The sequence below is a fragment of the Gymnoscopelus microlampas genome (assembly GCF_963454915.1).
Source record: "Gymnoscopelus microlampas genome assembly, chromosome: 17".
NCBI classification, from domain to species: Eukaryota; Metazoa; Chordata; class Actinopteri; order Myctophiformes; family Myctophidae; genus Gymnoscopelus; species Gymnoscopelus microlampas.
The window spans coordinates 23,371,451-23,386,523 of NC_139954.1; positions in this window are offsets into that span (position 1 = coordinate 23,371,451).

The following is a 15,073-nucleotide window of genomic DNA, read 5'->3' on the forward strand; positions in this document are numbered from 1 at the left end:
CAAATAAAAACAACTTTATTAGGGGGAGGAAAAAAACACTAAGAAAAGGCTAAGACTAAGGAATAAAATCAATAAAAACAGTGGAATGAAGAAAGAAGGGGGGTGGAGTTAGATGGGAAAGTGATATTGAAGAGGTGGGTTTTGAAGGTTTGGAAGGTGGGGGCATCTCTGAGAGTTTTGGCGAATGCATTCCACAGGGTTGGGGCAGCTAAAGAAAAAGCTCTATCGCCCCAGGTACGGTACTTGGTCTTGGGGACCTCAAGGAGGTTCATGACGTTTGAGGAGATTGAAGAGGTAGGGGGAGCCACATTGTTCAGTGCCTTGTAGGTGTTTAGTAGTATTTTGAAGTGGATTCTTTGTTTGATCAGCTTCACAGATAGGCCAAGATTAGCTCTGGTCCATGGCGTTAGAAGGAGTTCTCCTTAACGCGGCAGCCGCTCATCTGTAGAAAAATAAAACATATACTTTCGCTATTCACCAAAACGAAGATGGTTTTATGGAGTTGAAAGCCTACTCTACTTAGTGGGAACACTCTGAGCCCCCCACCTCACGTCTAAAATACACTTTTTGGCCAGAAAATAAAATATTTCACCGGAAGGAAAAACATTTTTGGGTTACTCCACTGCGCCCTCTTACAGATCTGGTCAATGAAAATTTTCTATTGACCAGATTTTTCCTTCCGGGGAAATATTTGGAATCCTTCACGAAGAGACGCTATGTCTCCTCTGAGGCTGTCCAACATCTCTCTAGCTTGGTGAAGGTGCAACTGGTGGCCTTGGAGTGCAGCATTGACCGCTTCCATGCGCGAGAGAAATTTCAGTTGCAAAGTGAAAAAGGTGCTAAACTTTTGTAGGTGCGAAAGCAGACCACTGGCTTCGGCTACATCCTGCGTCACTTTTGTCTTGTGCAATCAGGTCCTCTAGAAAGTCCATTATTGCATTGTAGTTAGACTCAATGGATTTTAACAAGGCCGTTTTCACAGTCCAGCGTGTGGGGTCTTTGTCTTGGTACTCCTTAAACCAGGCGAGTCGCTTTGGCGAATTTCTGATCAGTGATTCAGGCCTTCTGACACAACACCCCTCCGGCGCATATGCCTGTCTGTATGTCTGTGTCTCGTTTATGCCCAGATATGGAGATATCTATATCTGTCTTTGTCCCTTTTATGTCCATACCTGGTGATCCCTGATGTCATCAGTATGTGCCCATATTTAATTCCTAACAGTGACCTAAAGAAGACTGCTAGGTCGAAAACGTTGTTTCTGTTTCTGCTGCTGAATAATGTTTGGAGCATTAAAAGTGAGTTTCATGCTTACATGGACCCTAATATTCTTGCCCTACACTTATAAATAGAATGATAGCTCAATCAGAATAAATATGCCTCATGTAAACCTTTTGATATTCAGATCAACGGGAAAATATTTATACTTACTCCGATCTTTTCTCTCTGATTGGTATTACTTCATTATTTTGTGCATTGCTGCATGTCTGTTAATGTAAAATTAAAGTAGCCTACTAGAATAATATATCATAGTCAGCATAACACAGCTTCCTTAGTCCCATAGAGTACATTCACAATAGGGCATAGCAGTGGCGGCCATTGTGTGGTTCCACAGATAGAAAACCCATTAATTTTCCCATAGAGATTTCTAAAATATTTATATTGATTATTTTAAGCGTAGAACCAAGCCATCCAGGCTCCTGGTGAATCATGACCATAAAACATTTGATTCTGTGTCAAAAAAGAAAAAGAACACCTAAAAAAAAGGGTATTTATTAAATATAATATATAATATTATAAAATATTCAAATCTTTTTTGATACAGAATCAAATGTTTTATGGTCATGATTCACCAGGGGCCTGGATGGCTTGGTTCGGAAATCTCTGTGGGGAAAATTAATGGGCTTTCTATCTGTGGGACCACAAAATGGCCACCACTGCTATGCCCTATTTACATGATGACTTGAGTTCTTCTTGGTCATCTATCTCCTCTTGGACTGTTATCCTTATATTTCATGAATGACCATTGCGTGTGTTATTCGGACATTTGCTTAGTGAGAAAGAACAGCAGAAACGCAAATAGCCGAGGACACGGTGTGAGTCCATCAAGAAAGTTGACAGAAATAACAGGCAGAACCACTTTGTGCATGTCAAAAGTTATATTCCGATTAAATGCTTTAAGGCATGTAAATGAAGATTGCTTTTATTTATTTTGTTTATTTGTACTTTACTATACATACATTATTATTACATTAGGTTTTAGTACAAGCTATGATCGGAATGATTAAATTCTGAACTAATAAATATTGTCCATGTAAACGCAGTCATAGTTAATGTGATAACTGGCAACATGGCTTGTACAGTGCACCCTGTTGTTGTCTGACCGTGCTCTTTCTGCTAGGTGCTGACTATGAGAGCATCTGTTTATTTTTTATATTGTAATTGCAATCGTTGGCTTGTGTAGAATATGCATAATTTTGTGTATTTCCGTTGTTCTTAAATTAAAATCTGGTTCATCTAATTCAAATTTTACGTACTATGCATGCCATTAAAGGATGCATGTGAACATATCCGAAAGCGTTGAGGACGATCTCAATGAACGATGACAAAAAGTGAGTTCTACAATGCATTTTCTATTGTATACATCAGAACTGCCCCCACCCTCACCACGTTTAAAACCACACTCAAAACCCACATTTTCAGACTCGCATTCCCTACATAAAATCTTTCTTTTCTTCTTTTCTTTTTTCTTTCTTTTATATTTTTTTAACCTTTTTTTAACTAGTTCTTCCTAATAAAGTTGTTTTTATATCTTGTTTCTGTAAAGCGACTTTGAGTACCTAGAAAAGCGCTATATAAATCGTATGTATTATTATTATTATTATTATTATTATTCATGGCACCCAGTTCACACTTACAACTACTCCTCTTATGGAGGTGGAGTGTCTTTAACAACAAATAGTTTTGTGGTAGGGGAAGAGCTCTAACTTCCTCATGGGCCGACCTTGTGGGTCTGACTCACTGGAACTCAGGTCACACCCAGGGCCGAATGACAACCGGCATGGGGTTCTGCCAAGGCTATTCATAGGACACAGAGGGGCTAAAACTATAGAATCAGTCACTCACAACCCTTGTGTGTTCTCTAATTGTTGTGCAGTATGTTATACCAGTTTCCGCTTAAAAGTAGATTGGAAAGTACATTTTTGTAAGCTGTTTAGAGTTTTTGAGCGTCTCTAAAGGATAAACTGAATCAGCAACGTTTTGTGCTCATACTGTAGAATGTTAACACTTTTATTGTGTGGTGCACAGACACCATTTGGAGCTATTCACAGTTGCTATTGTACATAGGATAGGAAGTTATGAAGGAGACATTTCAAAAAGGATATCCTCTTGAGCAGTTGTATGTTGAAATGTACTGATGTGTGAAAGATGAGAAACGTTGTTTACAGTTTAGGCATTTAGCAGACTCTCTTAATCCATCTAAATAGTAATCTAATAATAAAGTAATTCATAAGTAAACCAATAATCTACTAATAACTAATACATACGTAAACCATGAACCTATCCTCAGCCTACATTGAAACTATACACACTATAGGATGCCAGATAGCATGTTATGTAGACAGATGCCAGGTCATTGTTGACCTGGCATCTGTCTACATAACATGCTATCTAAATTACATTTTAGCCTTTGCATAATCCTGCACGGTCGTCAAGGCTAGGGTAAGTGCTACGGGCTGAGGTGGAGTCTGAAGAGGTGAATCTTCAGATTACAGCAGAAGATTGGGAGTGAGTCTGCAGTTCTAATTGCAATGCGGAGTTCATTCCATAGTTTGGGAGCCAAAGGGAGAAGAGTCTGGGACGTGTGGGGCGTTGTCCCGGATGTCTTAGCGAAGGTTCTGACAGCTTGTTGATGTGCGATTGCATGTGTTAAGCAGCAACTGTTTATAGTGAGTACACCAGAGGCAGATAGCAGAGGTCACTTTTATTGGGCTGTTATTGTAATAGTTGTGTTACAATAATACACTTACATCTACTAATATACTGTATGTTTATTATTTATTATGTTTAAGGATTGATGACAACTAGCCTATAAAGTGATTGGTTATTTGAACAATAACGATGGGTATACATTCGGAATAACATAACAAGATGAAAACCTCAAGGAACAGATTCCAGATTCCACAAGGAAACAATACGGTTTTGCAGCCAAGGTAATAATGGCACACACGTTTGATGTGATGTTAACAGCTAACTCATCTAAATCTATCATGATTTCTGGATACTGAATTGTATTTTACGGTAATAGTTGTTGACAAATCACTGGATAATGTATGCAACATGGCAGCAAAATAATACGCTGACACTTGTGGAGGAGAGGCCATGGCTGTGGTGGTTGTGGTAAGATAACATTTCAACAGAAGTGCAGGAAACTTCCCTCTGTTCTGTGGTTGTTCTCACTGACTTCTTCAAAACTCAACAGGTTGAGTAACAGAATGAATTATCAAAATCTTCATACTGTTTACACTTTATGGGTTATCTGTTTGAATGCAAACATCATTCTACAATCTCTGCATCTTTTAACTTATCATTAGACCTTCTTGAGAGGTTCTATTATTATAGTGTTGTATACGGTATATGTGTATTTTTACTGTACAAATACAAAAACACATTCCACATATTCACGGCTCACGTCTCTGCCTCTTCAAACGATAAATCAAACTCTTTAACTTAATCTTAAAATTGTACTTAACATTTAGTTTTGTAACTACTTTGAACAGTAGGTTGATTTAAAATACAATCTTGGTAGAAATCACATTAGTCTTCTTTCCTCGTGTTCATCATGTACCATATTAATTTCACTTCTGTATAATACTGCATAATAAACCATCTTGAATTGAATATATAGTTCCATCTGCTGGCAGGAGACAAGTACTGCAATTTCGTTCTTTCTTTTTTTCCCCATGACTTGCAGTGTATTGGTAATTGTGTTGTAACTTCAGTAAGACACCGGATGGCAGTAGTGCCTTTACTACCTCGGTTCAGTGGCAGGTGCCTTTTTCAAAGACATAGAATAATAGCTATCCACTTACAACATGAGCCTTCTTAGATAGGCTTGATGTTTTATGTTGCACTGCAAGTGGCTGAGGGGGAACGGTATTTCATATTCTTTACGTATGTAAGTACATGGGGAAAGAGACAAATAAAGTGATTCTTGTTTCTAATAGACCCAAATATGGATGGGGAGGTAACTCTTTATAAAGGACAGCAGTTCATGATTAATTACACATTAATAATGTATTGATAGGCTACTGCATTATTGAATGTTTAACAACACAAATATATGTCAAGTTATAAAGTGTATGAAGGTGTCATTATTACAGTATTATCCTAATATAATATTATATGACATTTTTAGATGACATGTATTTAGTGTGCCGTGTGCTGCGTGTGCGTGTGCGTGTGCGTGTGCGTGTGCGTGTGCGTGTGCGTGTCTGTGTGAGTGCGTGTGCGAGTGTGTGTGTGTGTGTGTGTGTGTGTGTGTGTGTGTGTGTGTGTGTGTGTGTGTGTGTGTGTGTGTGTGTGTGTGTGTGTAGCACTAGCAATACATATTAAAATACTCTGTTACAAATAATAGTCTTGCAAAGGTATTGGCATCATTGTTTTTGTTTTTTTTACAACATATCATAGTATGACTTTTCACCACTGAATAAAAATGCCTAAGGGCGTGGTCCCACCGCACTTTGTTATTCAAGAAAAGTATCTTAGATTAGTATAAAAATCTAATTTACGAATTCCAATCTGGTTTCAGAACATCCCACTCCCCCTCCCAGTGACTTGTGGAGTTCCGCAAGGAAGCATACTAGGACTTTTACTGTTCATGATATATGTGAACGATATGTCTTCAGCTTGTAACTGCAAGCTGTTCCTGTTCGCAGATGACTCGGCTCTGCTGTTCTCAGACAGGGACAGGCTGCAGGTTGAGAAAACTAACCCCGTCCGGCTTAGCGGAGAGTGTGGTGTTGTAGAGGAGGTCTCCCTGAACGTGTGCGTATGTTCAAAGTATTGCCTCGCGGAGCCGTCTCCTGTGCAGCGCCCACTATTGTCTGAAAGCGGCACTTTTATGACCTCTGACCTCACTGGACGGCCCGCCACTTTTTATTTGAGCCCCGTCCGGCTTAGCGGAGAGTGTGGTGTTGTAGAGGAGGTCTCCCTGAACGCGTGCGTATGTCCAAAGTGTTGCCTCGCGGAGCCGTCTCCTGTCCAGTGTCCAATTTGTATAGGCTATGCACTCCTTTGAACAGCATTTATCCATCCACGATCATAACACCAGAGGCAGCTCCACGGATCATGTTCAACCCAGATTTGTCTCAACAAAGGGAATGAACTCGTTCTCATGCTATTCAACAAAAATGTGGAATTCCCTACCAAAAGGAGTGTAAAACCCTACTCACTTTCAAAAATGCCCTAAAGATACACCTTCAGGAGGCTGCAATTCAAAAATGCCCCCTGTCAAAGTCTTAACCTAACCCCCCCAACCCCCCCCCCCCCCTCCCTGAACTTTTCTTCTCTTGTACATATTTTTTACCTTTCATACCAGTAACCTGTAAGCTGATCGTATGACGTTCTATATAGTAGTGTGTATATCTGTCTGTCTCTTATATGTCATCATGATTTGTGTGCGTGGGGATCTCATTTTAAACTAGAAAAAGAGCACAAGTCTCCGCCAGGTCAGCTAGGTTATTATGGCCTCCTGGTGGCGCTATAATAGGCCAATGTGAAAAGGGTGCCATTTCTTCTTAGGCCTTGCACGGCAATCGGACATTGCAGTCATGAGTTGCGGAATTTTGTTCCAAAAATATGGTTTGCTAAATTAGACCAGCTGGTGGCGCTATAACAGGCCAATGTGAAAAGGGTGGCATTTCTTCCTCGGCCTAGTGGGAATGTGTGTGCACAATTTCACAGAATTCGCACACTGCGTTCATGATTTGAGGAATTTTGTTCCAAACGGACCTATCCTGCAAACTTTAGAAGCCAATGTTAGCCAAGTAGGATAGAATATGAAGTATCGGACACATCCATCTTGATCACATGACTATAGAGAGACTGTGTACCGATTTGCGTGATTTTTGAACAGAATCTGAAGGAGTAAGAGCAAAAAATGCTCTTACTGCTTTTTCAAAACTCAGCCTCCTGGTGGCGCTCTAAAAGGCATATGTGAAAAATGCACGGCAAAGGTTTTTCCTTGGCCTCTAAGGAGTGTGCATGCAAAGTTGCACGCAGATCGGTGCAGTTATAGCTAAAAACGTGAATCGGCTCGACATGACCACCATGAATCAGAGGAGTCTGACAAAAAAGGCAAGTTCTTGATTCGTGTTCGTTTTGAGTCGTGAGGCACTCACTATGGGAAACAGCGCCATCTGGCGATGCAACAGAGCTACACAATACGCTCCCGGGGCCCATTTCATTGGGCTAGAGGGTATGTCACGTGTCCGGCTGTCCCTTCCCCTTTCCGGAAGGACATATAAGGCCCGGTCGTGACGTAGTACCCCCTCTTCAGTTCCTCTGTTCGCAGATGCACAAGGCTACACGCTTTTAAAAACTGAACAATACTTCTATCAACGGATTTATCGGAATTGAGAGAAACCAGCTCTAACCCTCAAAGCGGAGACTCGGATTAGTCACCCACGGGTTTTCTCTCGCACCAGGATTCGTTTTTCTACAAACTATAAACAACTCTCTACATCGTGGTGAGCCGGCTTTTTAGCCACTGTTAGCTGCTATTAGCTTCCTAGCCGCTAGTTGCTAACTAGCTTAGCTGCTCGGCTACTGCCGCAGCACTAGCACCCCAACTAAGCTAACCCCCGTACAGAGCCGTTAGCTTAGCTTTCCCCTCACCTCACGATGACAGCTCCTAAAAAAGGCCTCAGAGGCGTCCCGTTTTACCAGGGCCCTTTGCCAGCGAGACAGTGCGGACTCCCCGACTGCTCGGCCACTATTGATGGAGACGACCCGCACACTATTTGTGTTGCATGTCTCGGGGTTGCGCATGCTTTCAACGCGCTCTCCGACCCCGTGTCCTTCTGCGACGGCTGCTCCCGGTACTCGGAGAAGTTCTTACGCGCCAGATACGGTCAGGCTAGGGCCTATGCCGGTGATGCTAGCGGCGCCCGCCTAGCACACCAACGACCCTCCCGCCCCCCCATCCCGACCCCAGCTGATGCGAATGGTGGTTCTCACCGCTCACACCGCCCCGCTGGAATACTCATGCCTCCTCCTGCTGCACCGGGCCCTGTGAACAGTGGAGCTAACGTCTCACAGGGCCACATGGGACAACCGGCGACCCCCGCTGCCTTGGGAGCTGGATCTCAACCCCAACAGCATCTGGCTAGCCCACCTCTCCCAACCCCCCCACCCCATGTGTTTCTCTCCAGTGGTGCGCTGCAGCTGGAAGACGATCTACTGTCTATGGAGGGGGAGTACATCCAGGACGGATTCGAGGAAGACGATTTCGGCCAGGAGGAGGAGGAGGAGGAGGAAGGTGACGACGACGATGTCGAGGCTCTTCCCTGCGCCCAGGACTCGTCTGACGTCACCATGCTGAGCCCAGCAAGAGGAAGCAAGGCTGCTTCCCCCAACTCCTCCACCCCCCACCCCTCTTCTCTCCCTCTCTCTCTCTCTCTCCAGGCCCCCTTGGACCTGGCTGGCGAGGCCCCAAAGCCCAAGCTCTCTGTCGCCACAGCTCTCGAGCGGGCGGTGCTCAGATGCGGTCAGCAGCTCCAGATAGAGGAACCACAAAAAAAAGCCTCCACCTCTGCAGCTGCACCCTCCTTCCCGGGCATGGCCGCCCCTGAACCTCGCCGTCCGAGGATCAGACACCTGCCAGTGGCCAGGGGCTTCAAGGAGGCTCTCCAGTCCTCCTGGAAGGACCACTCTGACCCCGAGAAGCTGCACTTTGACATCAGCGTGGACGGTAAGGAAGGACTGGGGCTCAGCCTTCCTCCCATGGACTCAGTTCTAGCCACCAGTCTGGGGGGAATGAGCACGGGACGTGTCTCCCTCTCCTCCAAGCCCACCTTCACGCAGCCGAAGGAGAAGGCTGCCTCAGGAGCCACAACGAGGTCCTACAAGGCGATCGGCACGGTCGCCAGGAACCTCAACGCCAGCACGCTTCTCCAGGGCTCTTTGAGCTCGATGCTCCAGGACCTGAAGCCAGCACTGGGCGAGCACGCCGAGGAGATTGAGCTGGTGATGCAGCTGATCATTCAGCTCAACAAGCACTCCACTGAGTGGTCGGGGCGGTCCTTGGACCTTTGCACCTGGCAAGAGCGCACCAGGTGGCTGGACCTCGTCCACTTCCCAGGCGAGGCAGGCCAGGAGGCCAGAAAGCAGCTCTTGACCCTCGTCCTGGACCCAGACAACCTCTTCAAGGACGGGGCCAAGTTCATAAAATCTTTCACTGATGAGAGAAAATCAACTCAGGAGGCTGCTTCAGGAGTCTTCGAACCAATCGCCTCCTCCTCCAGCTCCAGACCTCGTGGGGAGAGACCTGCTACAAGAGGTGGGCGCTCCTCCTCTCGCCAGTCCAGGTCAACTCGCCCCCCAGACACACCCTTATCGGGCACATCCAGGGAGAGGACACATGAGGAGGCCGGTGCTCGGCCTCGAACCTCTCGCACCACCAGCAATACTGCCCGGGCACCACGTCGCAGCACCAACCGCTCCCGTCGCGGGCAGGGAAAGTGACATTTGCCCCTCTGTTCCTCCCAGTGTCAGGCAAGCACGGGAGGACACACAGCACTGCCAACCGCTCCACTCAGAGCTGCTCGGTCAGCCTGGATTTACGCGGACCCCCGCGGGGAAGAGACAGGGACCCTTTTTGCACTTAGAGGACAGAGTCGTGGACCACCCCTCATCAACCAAGCAGCGAAAAATGTCGAACATTTCTGTAAGGTCTGTTGTGCAATACCCTGTAATTGTTCCAATAAATTTGTTGCAAGTTACAAAACCTTGTCTTTTCTCGACCCCGCATATGGACCAGGGAGAACGGGTGCCACCTTTATGGCGGCCCCCCGTTCTCGGTGGTCCCCCTATGAGCCCACAGTGCTCGGGAAACCCGGTTCTCGGTTTCCCGAACACTTGTGGGACAAACCTACTGAATATATCCACACCAATGCAGGTATTAAATTCAGTGGTGAAACCAGTGCCACCTTTGTCCGCCAGAGGGCGCCCAAGTTGCACCTTGGCACAGGGGTCACGCCGGTTTCACCATCCATATCTCCCATCCAGGAGAGGGCGCCAGAACGCCATTTTAGTGAAGGGGTCTCACAAGATGGCTGCGCGGGAGGTAAACAAAAGAACTACAACTGTAGTCCAGAGATTGACGTCAGGGTTGCACCACGTGCGGAGTCACGTGACTTCCTCGAATCTCCCAGTCAGTCAGATAATGCCTACACTGTCTCTGGCGGGCGCCTCGCGTATCGTCCCACCAGTACGATCGGCCATGTCACTAGTTTCCATGACAACGACCAGACGGTTGTTGGGACGAGTGACACAATCAACCCCCCACAACCCCCTAGCTCGTTGTTTAACGCAATGGAAAGATTGCCACCCGTCTCCTTGGGTGCTACGCACCATACAGAAAGGGTACAAATTGCAGTTTTCCGCGAAACCCCCTATGAACGACAGAGTGGTTTTCTCAAGCGCAAAAGGCGCAGCGGCGATAACGTTACGAGAGGAGGTTCTCTCCCTCTTAAACAAAGGCGCCATAAGGGAACTATCTCCCGACCAGAAACGCCTGGGTTTTTGCTCGAAATATTTCCTGGTCAAGAAAAAGGGGGGGGGTGTACGACCCATACTGGATCTGAGAGGTCTCAACAAATTTCTAACGAAATTCCAGTTTCGCATGCTGACGACCGCGACGCTTTTACGCACGGTGCGTCAGGGCGACTGGTGGACCAGCATAGACCTGAAGGACGCGTATTTTCACATTCCCCACCGCACAGAAAATTTCTGCGCTTCGGGTTCGAGGGGCGGGTGTACGAGTACATGGTCCTCCCGTTCGGAATGTCCCTGAGCCCCCGTGTTTTCGTGAAATGCACGCAGGCGGCCATAGCTCCTTTGAGGAGGCAGGGAATACGCTTGGCGACGTATATCGACGATTGGCTCCTGGCAGGGAGCTCCAGCCAGGAGGTGACGAGACACACGGAGATAGCTATCTCCCATCTGACGTCACTGGGTTTCACCATCAACTTTCAGAAGAGCGTGCTGACTCCATGTCAACAAACCTCTTTCATAGGGATTGCATTGGATTCGAACACGCTGATGGCACGTCTATCCAAGGAGAGGATAGACAGTTTTCTAGCCTGTGTGAGGTCTTTTTGAGTAGGGAAGAAAATCACGTACAGGCTGTGCATGCAGGCGGCGGGGCTCATGGCTTCGGCCATACACCTGGTCCGCCTAGGCAGACTATTTATGAGACCTTTTCAGCGGTGGGTGCGGGATCTCAACATTCCACCTACCATGGGGTCTCGGAAGGTTCTAGTGTCTCCACGCTGACGGCGGGGCGGACCTGCTGTCCAGAGGCAGGCTTCGGTACTCGGATTGGTCACTCAATCCGAAGATAGCGCGCCAGATTTGGACCAGGTACGGCCGACCACAGATCGATTTATTTGCCTCAGCAGAGAACGCGAAGTGCTCTCGCTTTTTCTCGGTGAGGACAGCGGACCTCTCGTTGGGACTGGACGCGTTGGCTCACAGCTGGCCGAGGGAACTGCTATATGCATTCCCGCCGCTGGAGTTGATCCGCCCAACTTTGGAGAGGGTCAGGCTCCAAGGCCTGACTGTACTGCTGGTGGCTCCGGCATGGGGCGTGTGGAGATCGGAGATAACTCCTCTACTCTACGCCGAACCCTGGTCCCTTCCTCCAATCACGGATCTGGTGATGCAGGCAGGGACCGAGATCAACCACCCCAGCCCCAGGGACCTAGACCTGTGGGTCTGGCCCGTGAGAGGGCCAACCTAGACTCGTGCGGCCTGCCCCCTGACGTGGTAGCTACGATTCAGGGAGCCAGGGCCGGATCCACGAGGGCTGCCTATGACATCAAATGGAATGTTTTTGTGTCATGGTGCCAGGTACAGTCACCGGTGGTGGTGGCTTTCCAAGCGCCGGTACGCAGCGTCCTTATTTTCCTGCAGAGCAGGTTAAATCAGGGCTTGACCTTCTCGACGGTCAAGGTGTACTTGGCGGCCATCGCCGCCTGCCACGAAGGTTTCGAAGGTTACGGAACGGTTGGCAAGCACCCTCTGGTGCGGCGCTTCATGGGTGGCGCCAGACGGGCCAGGCCGACTAACAGGCCTCTGTTTCCGGCCTGGGATCTGGCAGTGGTGTTGAATGCACTCTGTCTCCCTCCTTTTGAACCCCTTGAGACGGTGAACCTCAGGCTAGTGAGCCTTAAGACGGTCCTTTTGGTGGCCCTGTCTACGGCTAAAAGGGTCAGTGACCTGCATGCACTCTCGGTGAGTTCGGAGTGCTTGAGGTTCTCGGGTGATGGCAGGAGGGTTCTGTTGAAACCGAACCTGGCATTCGTTACCAAGACCGGAGTGGTGGCACCGGCTCCGGTCGAGTTGGTGGCGTTTCATCCACCCCCTTTCGCTTCGGCGGAGGATGAACGGTTGCATTGTCTCCGTCCAGTGCGGGCCCTGAGGCTCTACTGTCAGATGACTAGGGTCAGTAGGTCGTCAACACAATTGTTTGTCTCCTACGGCCGAGGTGACCAGCGGAAGGCGATCGCTAAGCCGACGCTTTCCAGGTGGATAGTCGAAGCCATACAGCTCGCCTATGCTAGCAGTGGCGCCCCGGTACCTGTTGGACTGAGGGCGCACTCGACTAGGGGTTTGGCTGCTTCCTGGGCCCTCTCTAGGGGGGCTTCGGTCCAGGAGATTTGCACGGCCGCTAATTGGTCGTCTCCTTCGACCTTTGCGGCTTTCTACAGCCTGGACGTGGCGGCTTCCTCGGTGGCGCACGCAGTCCTGGGCGTGGCAGCCTCATCTACTTGAGGTGCCTTTCTCCTCCTGATGTGCTCCCGGGGGGCTAACGAGCTGTTGGCCCTCGGGAGCAGGGGGCCCTGTTCCCTTGTTTTAAGGTTAGTAGGTGACGGACCTTGTCTTCTATTAGCTGAATAAGGCAGACTTCGGTCTGTCAGGGTCTCTCGTATATCTTTCCTTGTGCCGCGTCCAGGCCCTGTGGGTCTGGACGCCCCGGAGGCTGGGGCCCCGCTGTGTGCGGGCCCCTGGGCCGGAGGGGGCATGTGCGGTTTTTCAGGGATTGAATGTTTTTAACGCTTCCGGGGGGTTTATAGATCCCATAGTGAGTGCCTCACGACTCAAAACGACAAAGAACTAGAGGTTACGTAGGTAACCCCGGTTCTTTTAGTTTAGGAGTGAGGCACTCACCAAACACCCCTTTGTTTCGCCACTGCGAACAGAGGACCTGTGGTAAGAGGAAGTACTACGTCACGACCGGGCCATATATGTCCTTCCGGAAAGGGGAAGGGACAGCCGGACACGTGACATACCCTCTAGCCCAATGAAATGGGCCCCGGGAGCGTATTGTGTAGCTCTGTTGCATCGCCAGATGGCGCTGTTTCCCATAGTGAGTGCCTCACTCCTAAACTAAAAGAACCGGGGTTACTTACGTAACCTCTAGTTTTTGGCCATTATGGAACTGACTGGCAAACACAACCCTTTGGTTAAAAAAGAAAATGGAGCTCAGCAGTGCAAACTGCAAAGTCACCATTAAAACAATCTAAAATTACATTTTGGAGGTGCAGGCAGAGATGGTCAGGAATAATGGTCTGAAACAGGTAAAACATAGCAGGGCTGTCAGAATCCTCGATGATGAGACCAAAGATATTTTTTAAAACAGCAACTTTACAATGGAACAGTAAGTGAAAGCTTCATGAAGTTTCCTGTAGCCATTTTTAAGCTGGCCAACGTGGCTGATAAGATTCTAATTAACCGATGAAATGTAAAATGTTAAGGCCATAAATAATTTAAAAAAAAAAATGTTTTGAAACCTTTCAATGACTTGCCCAAAATAGGGATTTTAGGTTGAAAGTGGTTAAAAACAAAGCTAAGAAACACTTTTCAGACTATTATGTACGTAAGCAGCTTTTTTGTTACTGTTATGCTTACTGTTTCAATGATAGGGAAAGAAAACAGAAACTTTTGTTAATCCCGCGGGGGAAGGCTGCCCAGGTGGTCATGATGAGTGCTGTTAAGCGTTAAGCGTCTTGCTCAGAGACACTTCAACACACGGTTGAAGAAGGTGAACCGGTGATTGGGAGGCGAATAGGGAGGCGAATATGTGACTTTCCTCTTACCAGACTCTCTAACCTTTAAGCTATGGATGATGCTAATGAAGTCACTTGCCAGCAGGGTTTGCTCCAATGCTCTGTTCATGTCATTAAGTGGAGTCTCTATTGACCTGTGTTGGTTTCAGAGTCAGAGGGCTCTATTTAGATAATCTACTGTAGGTGCGCGGTCTAAAACGCAAATTGGGTGTATCCACGCCAAAGTTGCTAGTTAAACTGCGTGTTATGCTGGTCGCAAAGCCCGGGGCATGGCAAGGGTTGTATTAAGCTTCAGAATGAGTCATGGGTGTGTATAATATAGTACAGTCAACCAATACATTAACTCCCCCACACATGATGTCATGATTCTCCATACAGCTGCTTTTTCCAGCAGTTATGGGTAACTTTTCTCATTTTAAGTCATTTCCATATACTTGTTATTTTTTAAATCAGATTATATTGTTGTCTATATGGACTAGTATGTAAATATCTGAGTGTCTTATCTGTTGCCCTACCTTTAACTGTGATTTAATGGTCCGAGTTTAAGCTTGGTGCTTACAGGCCACAAATACCATATGCTACTAAGCTACTCAGCAGAAAACAGATTCAATCTGTCACCAAGACACTTTTCAATTCAAATTCTGTCACCCGAAGAACTCTTTTGATTTCTTTCTTAACAAAAACCTTGGTGACCTATAAAATATTTATATATGCACGATGC